General features: G+C 43.2%; 1 long non-coding RNA gene across 1 annotated transcript; it reads left to right on the top strand.

Annotated features, from left to right (window-relative positions):
• The first annotated feature begins 3,840 nt into the window (after positions 1 to 3,840).
• On the top strand, positions 3,841 to 8,474 carry LOC119452684 (uncharacterized). Its single transcript, XR_005192108.2, has 2 exons — positions 3,841 to 4,114; positions 8,340 to 8,474. It is a non-coding gene; the product is annotated as an uncharacterized LOC119452684 (long non-coding RNA).
• Positions 8,475 to 12,039: the final 3,565 nt, after the last annotated feature.

Raw genomic sequence — 12,039 nt, 5'->3', positions numbered from 1 at the left:
TAACGACCATTTTTACCAGTTATAGAAGCGTCAGAGAAACTACATAAGTTGTAAAATCTGGGCACATACAGTGAACGATGTCCAACGAGAAAACACGAGGCAAACAAATGTAGGTTCGAGTAAGTAGGACATATGTATGTGCGTACTGCATGCACGCGTGCTCATTTAGCCACGTCCACTTCGGCAATACAAGAACATTCCCGAAGGTAGGCATGGGGTGTGAGCTCTAAAACGGGTTCGAAAAGCTAAGATAGTCAGTTTTGTTTGGAACAACTCTATAGGTACGTCGAAATTTGGTATGTTTATGCAAAATGCTCAGTCAGTTCGGTTCACCAAACATCCCGCAGACACTAAGCTAACGCAATGCGTTTTGATTTTAGTACTGTACAGTTCAGAATTCAAGTGAAAATCTGCGTACATTAGAAAAAATTATACCAGATCTCTTTTTGAAGGTATAGTTTGTTAGAAGCAGGAAATTAAGTAAGCAGCCATTTAACAAATCAGCAGACATATTATACAGTGGATAGTATATCGGTACAATAATTTTGAAAGCAGATTTGTGATCATATTTCCTGCAAATCCCTGTCTAGGCCAACCTTGAATTTGTGTAGTGATCCAGAAAAACAATGCGAAATGTTTACATTCTACCTTCCTAACATATTTTGACAGCGGTATGCAATTTTCTTACAGTAATGGCCGCTTAAAACGAACATCTGCTCTGTTAATGAAAGTTTTCGCTTGGAGAAAAGTTTGTTTCCACTGAAAGGGGCACTACGATATCCAAAATTATGGATCAGATCTGACGCGGGAAAACGACGCATGGCGCGGTACTTAGGTTTTTTTTCATTACGAAGCCTTCTTCCTGCAGAATTTTGTGAGACTTCGATGCTTTGCGCTACATCCTGAAGGGTGCTGACTCTTGCTTTCATTCAAGTATGCCGAATCATGTATTTATTTCGCCACGGCAAACCTGTTGACACCTTGTAAACACTGCAGATAGAGAAAACCTCTGCATCACTATGAACATGCGATACACGATTTATGAACCTCCTATGCGTACCTAATGGTTATACACACAGTCTCCTGCTACAAAAATTAAATGTTCCTGCCGCAGAAAATGTGCTCAAGTTGGCTGGTTTTCAGAATAGGTGCGCCGAAGTGTATTTTGCCATTTATACGCGCTGCCTCGCATTATCCCAAAAAGGCAGGCCTATTATTATGATAGGAGCACCTTTTCGGCCGTAATTATGAGCTTCCAGTATTACTGCCGGTTAAAGGAAGATCCTGCGTGCATACATTGAGTGCTCTTACGGTGAGCAATTTTAAAGCATGCTTTATCGTGTCTTAACGTGGCTGCTGGCTACTGTATGCTGTTGGGTGAGCCGGTTTCCTGGCGGATATATTTGTGGATATCCATAAAAAAACAGAAATTTTGCACGATTGTCCGGTTCCGGCCACAGTCCCAACCGGCACCGGATCTAGTGTGTACTGAGGCAGGCTGGAGTGACACGCGATGCACGTAAGCACGGACGTCAGCTGCGACCTAAACTCACCATCGTCGGCATGCTGTCGTTGTCCTTTCAGCGTCGTCGTCTTCAATTCGTTGTGACCATTCTTTCATTGTCAAGCCGTCGTCATTATTTCGCCGTCTTCATTCTCTTGCCGTCATTCCTAATTCGTCCTTCTAATGTCGTCATTTCTTTGTCGTCATGCAGTTGTCACGTCGAAATCACGTGGTCATCATCAGTTTATCGCCGTGGATCTACCGTGATCATTTTATCGCCATGATGCCGTCGCCATCCCGACGCTGTAATCATGACGTCGACACTCCATCGTTATCAAGCCGTCATTGCCTTGCGAACGTCATCACTGCGTCATCGACGAACAGCCGTTCTTATTCATTCGTGGTTTGACCTTATTCGTGATGCGGTCGTTCTGTGGACGTCATAGCAGCCTCGTCATCCGGCGGTCGTCGTCCCATCATCGTCAAGCAATCATCGTAATAGCGTCATAATTCAATCAATTAGTTCGCTATTTCCAATAAACGTTGTGTCTATGTTGTCACATCGCCTTCGCAAATCCATCACCGTCATTCCTAATTTGTCCTTCTAATGTCGCTATTTCTTTGTCGTCATGCAGTCGTCGTCATAATATCGTCGTCATACAAAACATCAGAAACGTGTCATCAGAAAAATTTCTACCGGTTCAATGAATAGTTAGAACTAGTTGAATTTAGCTTTACCATTCCCCATATCAGGGGCGCCTTCCTTTTGTTTTCTTAAAGAGCATTGGGCAAGCATCTCACACGATACTAGAAACAGTTGTAAATGAGATAGACATAGCGAGCACAACGAACAAACATGGCTCGCATGGATCGATATAAGAAAGACGAAGGTCAAGAGAAGAATCAGTTATGGCGTGAGCGAGGAGGTGGAAGCACAGCTGGAAAAGATTTAACTAATCAGACACAAATTGACCTAAATGCAGCAAGGCAATACGCGGACAGTTTAGAAGCCTGCGCATGCAGGCCCTACAATGTCCACAAATGTACACACGCGTCGCATACTGCATATCCACAACTCCATCTCGCCATGGCGGCATGACCGCGTAGAGAACCGAGTGATGATCCTTCCCGGTAGAGAGTTCAAATAATTATATGAGTGAATTATATGAAACGAAGCTTCGACGTAAACCTGGCTCAGTGCTTCATAAGACGTCGCCTGCAACAAAATTCGTGACTGCGCGTCGTCCCATGCCGCGGCGCCAATGTCGTGCCTTACGCTCTTCTTAATCACACATACACTCATCATTCCACTAACGATAGGCGGTACTTTTAGTCGATGGAATAAAAATGACAGAATTTTTTCGGGATCCCTCACAGCTGAGAGAAATTATTTGTATTAAAGCTTGGCATTTCTGTGTCGTCATCGTCATTCTCGCCGCTTTTGCCTGAGGAAAGCGATTGACGGAATTGAAACCATGATGCGCTAGGCAGAGAAAGCTTCGCTTAAAAAGCGAACGATAGGTCAGCATAAGATAGGATAGAGAAGGGACCGATAAACTCGCTGTGTCTTTCCACTTCAATGCCAAGGTAGGTAACGTCTACAAACGAAGATGACTCGAAATAGAGTCGTATGCGAATGACGTTTTGTTATTGTAACAAAGAGAGATTGTCTGGCATGCATCTGCAATTTTTAAATTCACGAGATACCGTACAATACGGCACAACACTTACTACTAATAATATGACGCCTCCGCCTATACTAAGCAGAGAGGAAGACTACGCCTGGTGAACGTGGAAACGTCGCCAGCTGCTATGACTGGATGAAGCGATTTTCCACTGCAGATCTATTGTCCGCTACTGAGCTGAAATGATTCAGACGAAAGCAGCAGTAACAAGAGAAGGTATTATAGGAAAAGAAAGGAATAAATTTCCTATTTAAGTATTCACACCTGGGGAGCGCCATCTCCACATACCCTGGACTAGAGTACACACTGAAAAAAATCATTCTTTTCGAAAGGAGAGTGATTACGCGAATCTTCAAACGTTTGCTCCATCCGATAGCCGGCGAAACCATGCAATTCAAACTACGCATAACTTTAAGCCAGCTATCACGTTCCAGCTTTGCTTGCATTTTTTACCCATAGCTCCACAATACAATAGCGCTATGGGCTGCAGCCTTCCTTCTGAGAGACAGCGCTACATAAAAAACGAATAACAAATGTGAAGGAGCAGGTCAAAAGTACGCGAAATTTCTCGAACAAAGCAAAGAGAACAGCTGGAAAGCTGTCAGCTGTCACTTTTTTATTTCCATTGTTTATAAACCGGCATAAACGTGTCGTGGCTAGATTCGAAATATTCAAACCCAAATTTGTTAACGATGAAGAAGGCGTCCAGCTTCACCATTCTGCTCGTCTTGGCAACATTTGCTTTTTTTCTGCCAAGACGAGAAAACACGGGTCCATTATCAGCTATAGCATTCGGATGTCCCGGAGCAAGTGCGGCAAAAAAACTTGTGAGGCAAAATGCCATCAAAAAAGATCCTAGAACACATCCTGGCCCTGGGGGAAAACATCAAAACGGTAAAAGACCACTTGGCTAACTTTCACCGAGGTGCGTATGTATTTTGTTACCTTTTTGCTTGCTTCAATCTGCAGGGACGCAGCGTAGGCGTATTGGTAGAACACTTGCCCTAAGAAACGCAATTCATTATTACATAAAAAAAGGTAATGAAGCATTGTGTATAAAAACATCAATTTGAAGTATTCCATGGTTCACAGCCCGGCTTAAGCTCCCTTTACCATTGATATCGATGTCAATAATAGACGTATATGGTGAAATATGGAATGAAAGCAACTGCAATTTGTTTTGCCACAGAAGAATATAGGCCACAACCACTTACTTGATTGCCGTTACACACATTGGAATGAAACCCTTTTATTTTGTTAAAAGTGTGGGCCAAGGTGCTAATTTCGCTAACTCTTAATCATTGCCTTTTTGCATCAGTTTGCTCACATCTTCTGGCTATTGCAGGAACGTCTAAGCCTTTCTTGATTTACGGAAAGAGCGCGAAGTACTTAACATTAAATTCAGTGTAAGGCGCCTTCTCACAACGTACTTTTGAATAATGTGCTTGGAATGTATGAAAATTTCGCTACTAGATTACTCGTTTATTTGAACAATATGAAACCAAGAACTATACCTGTCCAATAAAATAAGCTATTGACCAGATAAACTACTCAATTTATAAGCAATGGTGCATGTCGATGCTTGTAACCGATTTTAAGATTTTAAGGCGGCCTTCCCTTTAGGAATTTAAATATGGTAAGAGCAACCTTCAGCTGAACTTTTGGTTACAAACTTGTATCGAAATTATGCTCAAAGAAATGTAATGATGTTGCAAGGATTGAAACGGCATAAATAAAAGAAACTACACAGCGGGAGCTCTAACGTTCTTGTCCGGACATTATTAGAAGGTCCACTCTCCTTCCAGTTTAAATGAGAAGGAAAACTATCTAAAGACAAACGATGCGAAAATATGCAAGATAGGTAGCCAATTATGAGCACCAATTCTTCCTCCCTTTGCATCATGTTGAAAGTACGATTTTATCTGGAACAGCTAAGTAATATTGCCAATGAGAGGTTACAAAGGCCCTATCTAAGCACTTCTACCCGTGTTCGTGTACCCTTCATACTACCGCTCAAGCAGCTAAAAAGCTTTATCAGGAGAGATAAATGAGATGCGAAAGGCAGGCAGCTTAATCAAGAGTAATAATATTGCTTTGCCCATCGGCATAAATCTTCCAGAAAAGAAGTAGATGTTAGATGATGACACCAAAATCTGTCTATATAAAACATATGCCTTTTTAACTATGTACAGTGGCGAGCACTGCTAGGGTGAACACCTCATTAGTATTCAAGTCGGTATAACTTCATCATTCCGTCTACTTCAGGTGGGAAATGTGCCGAATACGACGCCTAATGATGATGCTGATAAAATAAATAATAGATTTCTTTATTTTGTGCTAAAGATCAAGTGCTATAGGCTCGTGAATACTAATGAGGTGTTCACCCTAAAAGTGCTCACCACTCTACTTCACTTATTGGCAGAAATCAAGATAATGTCAAATGCGAGCCCGAGCGTAACGGCGTTTCATTCCTGCTTTTTGATTTTCCTCTGACATGTTGCATCAGTTCACAAATAAACAAATATAAATAAATAAAGAAATCATTAACTAAAACTTTGTTTAGGAGCATTTAGCAGACTCCCGGCCACGGCGGCCGCATGTCGATGGGGGCGAAATGCAGAACACGCCCGTGTAGTTAGATTTAGGTGCACGTTAAAGAACCACAGCTGGCCAAATTAATCCGGAGTCCCCCACTACGGCGTACCTCATAATCAGATGGTGGTTTTGGCACGTAAAACCCCATAATTAATTTTTTTAGCATTTAGCTAGGCCAAGGCCTCTAGAGAGAGACCACGCGATCTAGCCAAGCTCTGGCGCTTTCTTTGGGGTTTGTATTTAATTGCGGTCCTGAATAACTGACGACCACCACTTTTTGTTTCGGGTTATTGAGAAGGCGCAACGTTCCGCGTTGCGACCGAGTTCACCTTAAATGTCGTAGGTTTAAATGCAATATGTCGCATTCTTTGACCGTTCCCCCCTGGTGGCGTTGTAGTAGAGGATGTCAACGTAGTTTTACAGAGGATGAGGGCATATCAATAATGCGCTGTTTAAGCAGCAAGCATGTATGCTTTAGCGTACTTGGCTTTATTGCGGTAGCAATTATATGGACGCTCCAAGCGCATTTCTTACATCGCCGTCGTCGTCGTCGCTGTGAGGTTCCTTATAAAGTCCAAGGGCGATAAAATTGTCGCCGCGCACCTAATTCTCTATGTGCGAGTGAAAGCGTCCGCGAGGGTGAGCCGGCGATTGCGGGTCAATCTTGCGCACGCAGGAGAGCGAAGCGGGAAGGAAGCGCGCCGTCTTCCAGTGTCGCGCAACGCTGCACAGGGAGGGTATTTGGAGAGGGGGGGGGGAGGGGGGGTCATGCGCCGCGTGGGACTCGGCACAAGACCACCCGGCCGCTGTATCTTGAAAGCCATCTGCGGCTGGGACAAAGTCCGCCTTGCGCTGTGTTTTCGCTGCTTCAGGTGGATACACACGCTAGGGAAAAATCCCGCCTGCTCCGCGGGCCAAACAGTCACGTCGTCCCTTGAATCCGGCGCAGCTGGGTTAGGCCGCATTCCCACAGCCGGAGCGTCGTTTGCGGTATCCGCGTGCTTACTCTCGACTCCAACGCTGCGCTTTTGCATAATTGGCGTGCTCTATATTCCATAGCGCTCTGAATCCCTCAACAAGAACCAAAAAAGTGGCGGTTGCCTCCTCACTTAACGTTTTCTGCGCGCGCAACCGCGACTCGCCTTGCCCGCTGCACCACAACAAAAGCGCATGTTGGATACACAACTGCACAACAAAAATACACGTGGCTTCAGGCAATACGCCATCGTAGCAACGCCAATCCATCCTATGTTCACGGATTTCACGCTGGATACACTAAATTCAGGTCAGACGACCGCCAAACCGACGGACGGAAATACCGGCGAGCATTTTCAATCCGGACCGCGAGCGGAGGAGGCCGGACAAGGCGAGGGCGGCACGTTTTGATGACGCGCGCGTCACGTGATACACCATCCGCTGCGAAAATCCTCCGTCCGGTCGTGTGAATGCACCTTTACTGAGACCGCGCAGCCTGCGTGACCTCAACATGGGTGAGGTGCACAAGAAAACGCCAAGTGACGAGACAACCGTCACTTTTTTGGCTCTTGTTGAGGGATTGACAGCGCTATGGAATATAGAGAACGCCGATTATGCAAATGCGTAGCTGCTAAGCGTTGGAGCCCAGAGTTCACAGCACGCGGATTCCGCAAATGGTGCTCTACCTGTGGGAATGCGACCTAACTAGGCTGCGCCGGATTCATGTGATCACGTGACTGTTTGGCCCACGGAGCAGGCGGGATTTTGCCCTTGCGTGTGTATCCACCTTAGCTGACGCTGCTTGTTTATTGCAAGCTCATCCTCACGGGAATAAATGAAACTTATTGTGCGAGAGCTCTGTTGTAGTGAAGAGGCCGAGATTCTTCCAGTGTAACAAAATGTGAGCGTTACATCCGTGGTTAGTCTAAAGGCAAGTGGAAAACAATTTCTATCAGCTTACAAGATTAGTGATTACAGACAGCGATAGTCCGGAGGCTATCATTGTCTTTTATTTTATTGCTGTACCGTTTTCTGGTGAAATTATTTATCTGAAAGTATTGAAGGTATAAGATTGTGTAACAATGCTTCCTCCGGTTAACACAAAATCTCCACTGTCTCAAGGTCATGAAAATGTACACTCCAAGTTACCATGATTGAGAACAGTTTTAAATACCACAGTGAAAATTACGTGTAGCAAACTTGACTCTGATACTCTGCAGAAAGTTTCCAGATCCAGATAACCAGAGCTTACAAATAACTATTTAGCTGCTATGCTAATGAACTCCTTATTGAAATAACATTTCAGTGTCGTTTACTAAAACCAGCAGCCTAGTGCGTCACGCAAAGGTGAACAAGCACTTCGTGTGCTGTGATCTTTCGCTTCACGGTGTAAAGCGAAAAGTGGAAGCTGCTTTAAAAGCACAAACTTGCAAACGTATTGAATCCTATATCGCAGGGAATGACATGGTGCGAAATCGTGGACCCGTCAGCTTTCACATAGAATTTTTTCTGTACGTGGAACTTCTGTGTTTGTTACATTTTGAAGTTCGCCCTTTAAAATATGCCTGTTTCTTCTGCAGGGGCGGATGAGTAAGATGATGAGCAATCTTGGCTGGACGTTATAAAAAGCCGGATAATAGTCATGAAGTTGCTGATTTGGCTCACGAGCGTCGCACACCAGAATACGAGTACTCAATAAAGACATATGAAATCATTGTAGAGTGAACAATTGCAATCGCTCGCGGCCCTCCTCCCAACCTCCCGCTAAACTCTATCGCCAAACTACGGGCGGCTGACTTAACCACCATGCCGGAAGACCAATGAAATCTGGTGCATGCACTTCATACAGTCGGCTCTAACAAAATTTACCAGCGAGGTTCTGTAATTTGTTACTCTGGATAGACAACCACTTCATTCAAAAACGTTTTCTCTCTCTTCTGCGAATACCTGCTGTGAAACCTTCTGCGAATTCAATAAAGCTTGTTCGTCATCATCATCTGTTTCTCAACGTGCGAAGACAAAAGGAGGTATTAAGAAAGAAATTTTCCAGTCGGCGTACAAGAGCATGAGAAAAATCAGAGGCAATGTTATTTGCGGTAATCTTGCGGTTTGCAATTCTGCGCGAACTTTTCTCGAAGAAAGATAGTGTAGTTGATAAGGTAGAAGAAAAACCGATTCACGCGGTTTGCTGATGATTCGCAGTTGTTGAGGATGAGAGGTTGATCGCAGTGTCTGTAGCCTATGCATGCTAATAACTTCAGTAAGAATACAGTAGATCAAGTTTATTTAACATTACAACTTGTGTGGTTAGGGCTGTGTTACAATAAATATATTTTGTTGCCTAAAACGCGGCCGTAGTTCCTTCATCAATCAGGAGGTAAAACAGTGCGTATGTGATAGCCACTTTATTCTGTTGTATAAACAAACTAAGGTCTTCCAATTTCGCCAATAGTATTAAGAATGCATTGTATGAGGCCGGAAAATTTGTGACTCATTTCAATTTTGTTGCTATAAGATTTGCTGAGGTATAATGGACTATGCTAATACACAAACTCCGCCAAATTTCTAGCTAAACATACACGGCATATATTCCAGAGAATTATATACTAATAACCATAACGCAAAGTACAAGTAAGGCAAAAGCATATGTCGTTGTAAGCGATAATTCTAACACTTATAAAAAGCTGATGCTACCCTTCAAGGTGCATCTACATGACAAGACTAAACCGATATTAAAATTGTTCTGGTATGGTTATTGCTCAATAAAAAAATATAAAATACTGGAAAAAAATATATATATATATTGTTTCGCCATTGTTTCGCGGAAGTAAGGCGGCCCCCACACTAATGCCGATTGCGTTTTTGGATGGCACTGCGAACGTTGATGCCCATAACATCAACTACTTTTCTCTGCCACTGACTTTTAATTACGAACTCCAGTGACGTGTTCGCAATCTTGATTCAGTAACCTTGAAATTAGTCGCATGCTTCGACAATCTCACAAGCTGCTGCGACACCGAAGTCACCTTTTCTATGATGATTGTTCAACTGTCTCGTTCTTCCTCGATTTTGTGATCCTCCAACACAGTGCACATTAGGTGATGGTCATCACATAAGGCGGCTCACATTAGACGTGCTGAAGTAGCTCACTCCTCTCCATGTACGCTTTCGCGCTTGACGCCGATACCATCCGCAAAATAATGATACTTCTGAGTGCACTAACAGAGCGCTGACAAGAAGTCAGTTGCTTTTTGTCAGCGTTTCACCATCATTTCTTAGCTATAACGTATTTCAAAACGTATTGGTTCTCGATAGTGTAACAAAATGTAAGACGGAAACCTACACTTCTGTTCTTATATCTCCGGCTTATGTTATTCAATAGCAAAATGGTTCAATTCTTGAAGAAAGAATAAAAAACACTTTAGGTCAACAAAATATTAAGGTATTCCTTTCTGGTGTACATGCTGAGTGATTTGAACGTCGAGAAAATGTGAGTACTATTGCACATATGAGATGGTGCTTGTGCCTTGTGATACTGAGACATGTCTTCGAACGAGAGAAATTCGAAAATCACCGCTCGTTTGCTACATTGTGAGTATTGTTCAAAAACTTCAAAAGACAATCTGTCGCACAATGATTGGCTGCTTCTCCAAAAAAAAAAGGGATGGTGCCATGACTGCGTGTAAGAATCCTTAAGGACCAGTAGAGAGCTCGTTTTGGAGGTGTACCAGATGGTATTCGTAGCAAACTGGACGCTGAAATGTTTCAAACATCAGGTTTTTGAAAGTAAATTTCAATACGTTTATACCATGACGTGGTGGACTGGCGATTTTTTCTCAAACATTCCTACCAACAGCACTATGACAACAGTATTTCTACCAATTTATGCCACGGAGACATCACGCTAGACATGTATATGGCAGTGAACGCGTTAAGCGCATTTTATTGCGTCATCACGTGGATCAATCCTTGAAACAAAGCGAACATTCTGTAACAAAACTTCGCTGGAACTAGTGTTGAGAGGGCGCCACGAAATACACCTAAAAGTTTATGAGGCGACGCACTCATGTGTCGTAATTCGCATTTGCATAGGAACATATGAACGTAGAACCGTGACATGCTATGGAATAATGCATAGTCTCCCAACGAGCCACATCTACAGTCGGGATGACATATTAGTACATAGAATTCCTCGATTATTTTACAGAGTTGGACTTCTTCGGCATATATTTGCAGTTCAGCATAAAGAGATATGTAACTGTAGAACATCATGCTGACAGCCACCATGCTACACATATGCGCTGGTCAACGTGTCGCCTGTATTTTATTGCTGCATCGCGTCAATCGACCACAGGAACTCAGCACAAGTGCTACATGCAGAATTTATGGCAGAAATATTATCAAAAGGAGGCGGCAAAAATAGACGAGCATTGATGAAGCAACATATCCATGTGTCGTATCTCACATATGCGTACAACGTCGGGTACGATATGCCAGTGCACAATACACTCTGTCACTGTCAATCCGCAGAAAGTGCAAGGTAATATATCGCAACATAGAGCTCAAGGATGGCTTTGAAGGATTCATACATTGACACTTAAGCCCAGACAAACAGCTCTAGTACTTCTTAGAATTGTACTGCAAATGCTTATACGTAAAAAAAAAAAAACATTAAAATGCAGGAATGTGTTATTTGGATCCACCTGAGGAAGAGTATGGAAGAGGAGCACGTTACAAAAAGCTGAATTCCAGTAGAAGTCCGCATTTTTCACCTAATCTTAATTTTATCGGCATGAACAGAACGATCGCATGTGATAGGGTTTTTTTTTTTCGGAGCGTGCACTATCCTAACCACGGCAGACGTCTCTGCCTTGATAGCTCTTGTTTGTGGCATCAACTTGGTTTTTCTATTACTGTAATGCCTGCTACAGCTCGATTCACTTGCGGCGTAACACCATTGCGATAATGTATAGTTGAGGTGCTAAGAATTGTCGATGCAAAGAGTTGAAATGCAGTGTATTTTCTGGCCGTTCATCTACGTTTTTCATCCTTTGCAGCAGTATATCTGCAGTGTGGTAAACCTATTAGTGCTGTATTAGCCCATAACTGCATCAACGGCCCAGTGCTATCGCTTATTGCAGTTGAAACAAGAACGCGCATGTTATTGGATACAAAGAACTCTGCAGCCAAGTATGCGCGACAAGCGCAATCATCCTATAGCCAATCAAAAATTGACAGAATATAACTACTCATCTGACTGACCAGATGAGTAGTATAACT

Source organism: Dermacentor silvarum, chromosome 5 (genome assembly GCF_013339745.2).
Source record: "Dermacentor silvarum isolate Dsil-2018 chromosome 5, BIME_Dsil_1.4, whole genome shotgun sequence".
Classification (NCBI taxonomy): domain Eukaryota; kingdom Metazoa; phylum Arthropoda; class Arachnida; order Ixodida; family Ixodidae; genus Dermacentor; species Dermacentor silvarum.
The sequence above is the reverse complement of the archived record's forward strand: the minus strand, read 5'-3'. Positions and strand labels throughout refer to the sequence as shown.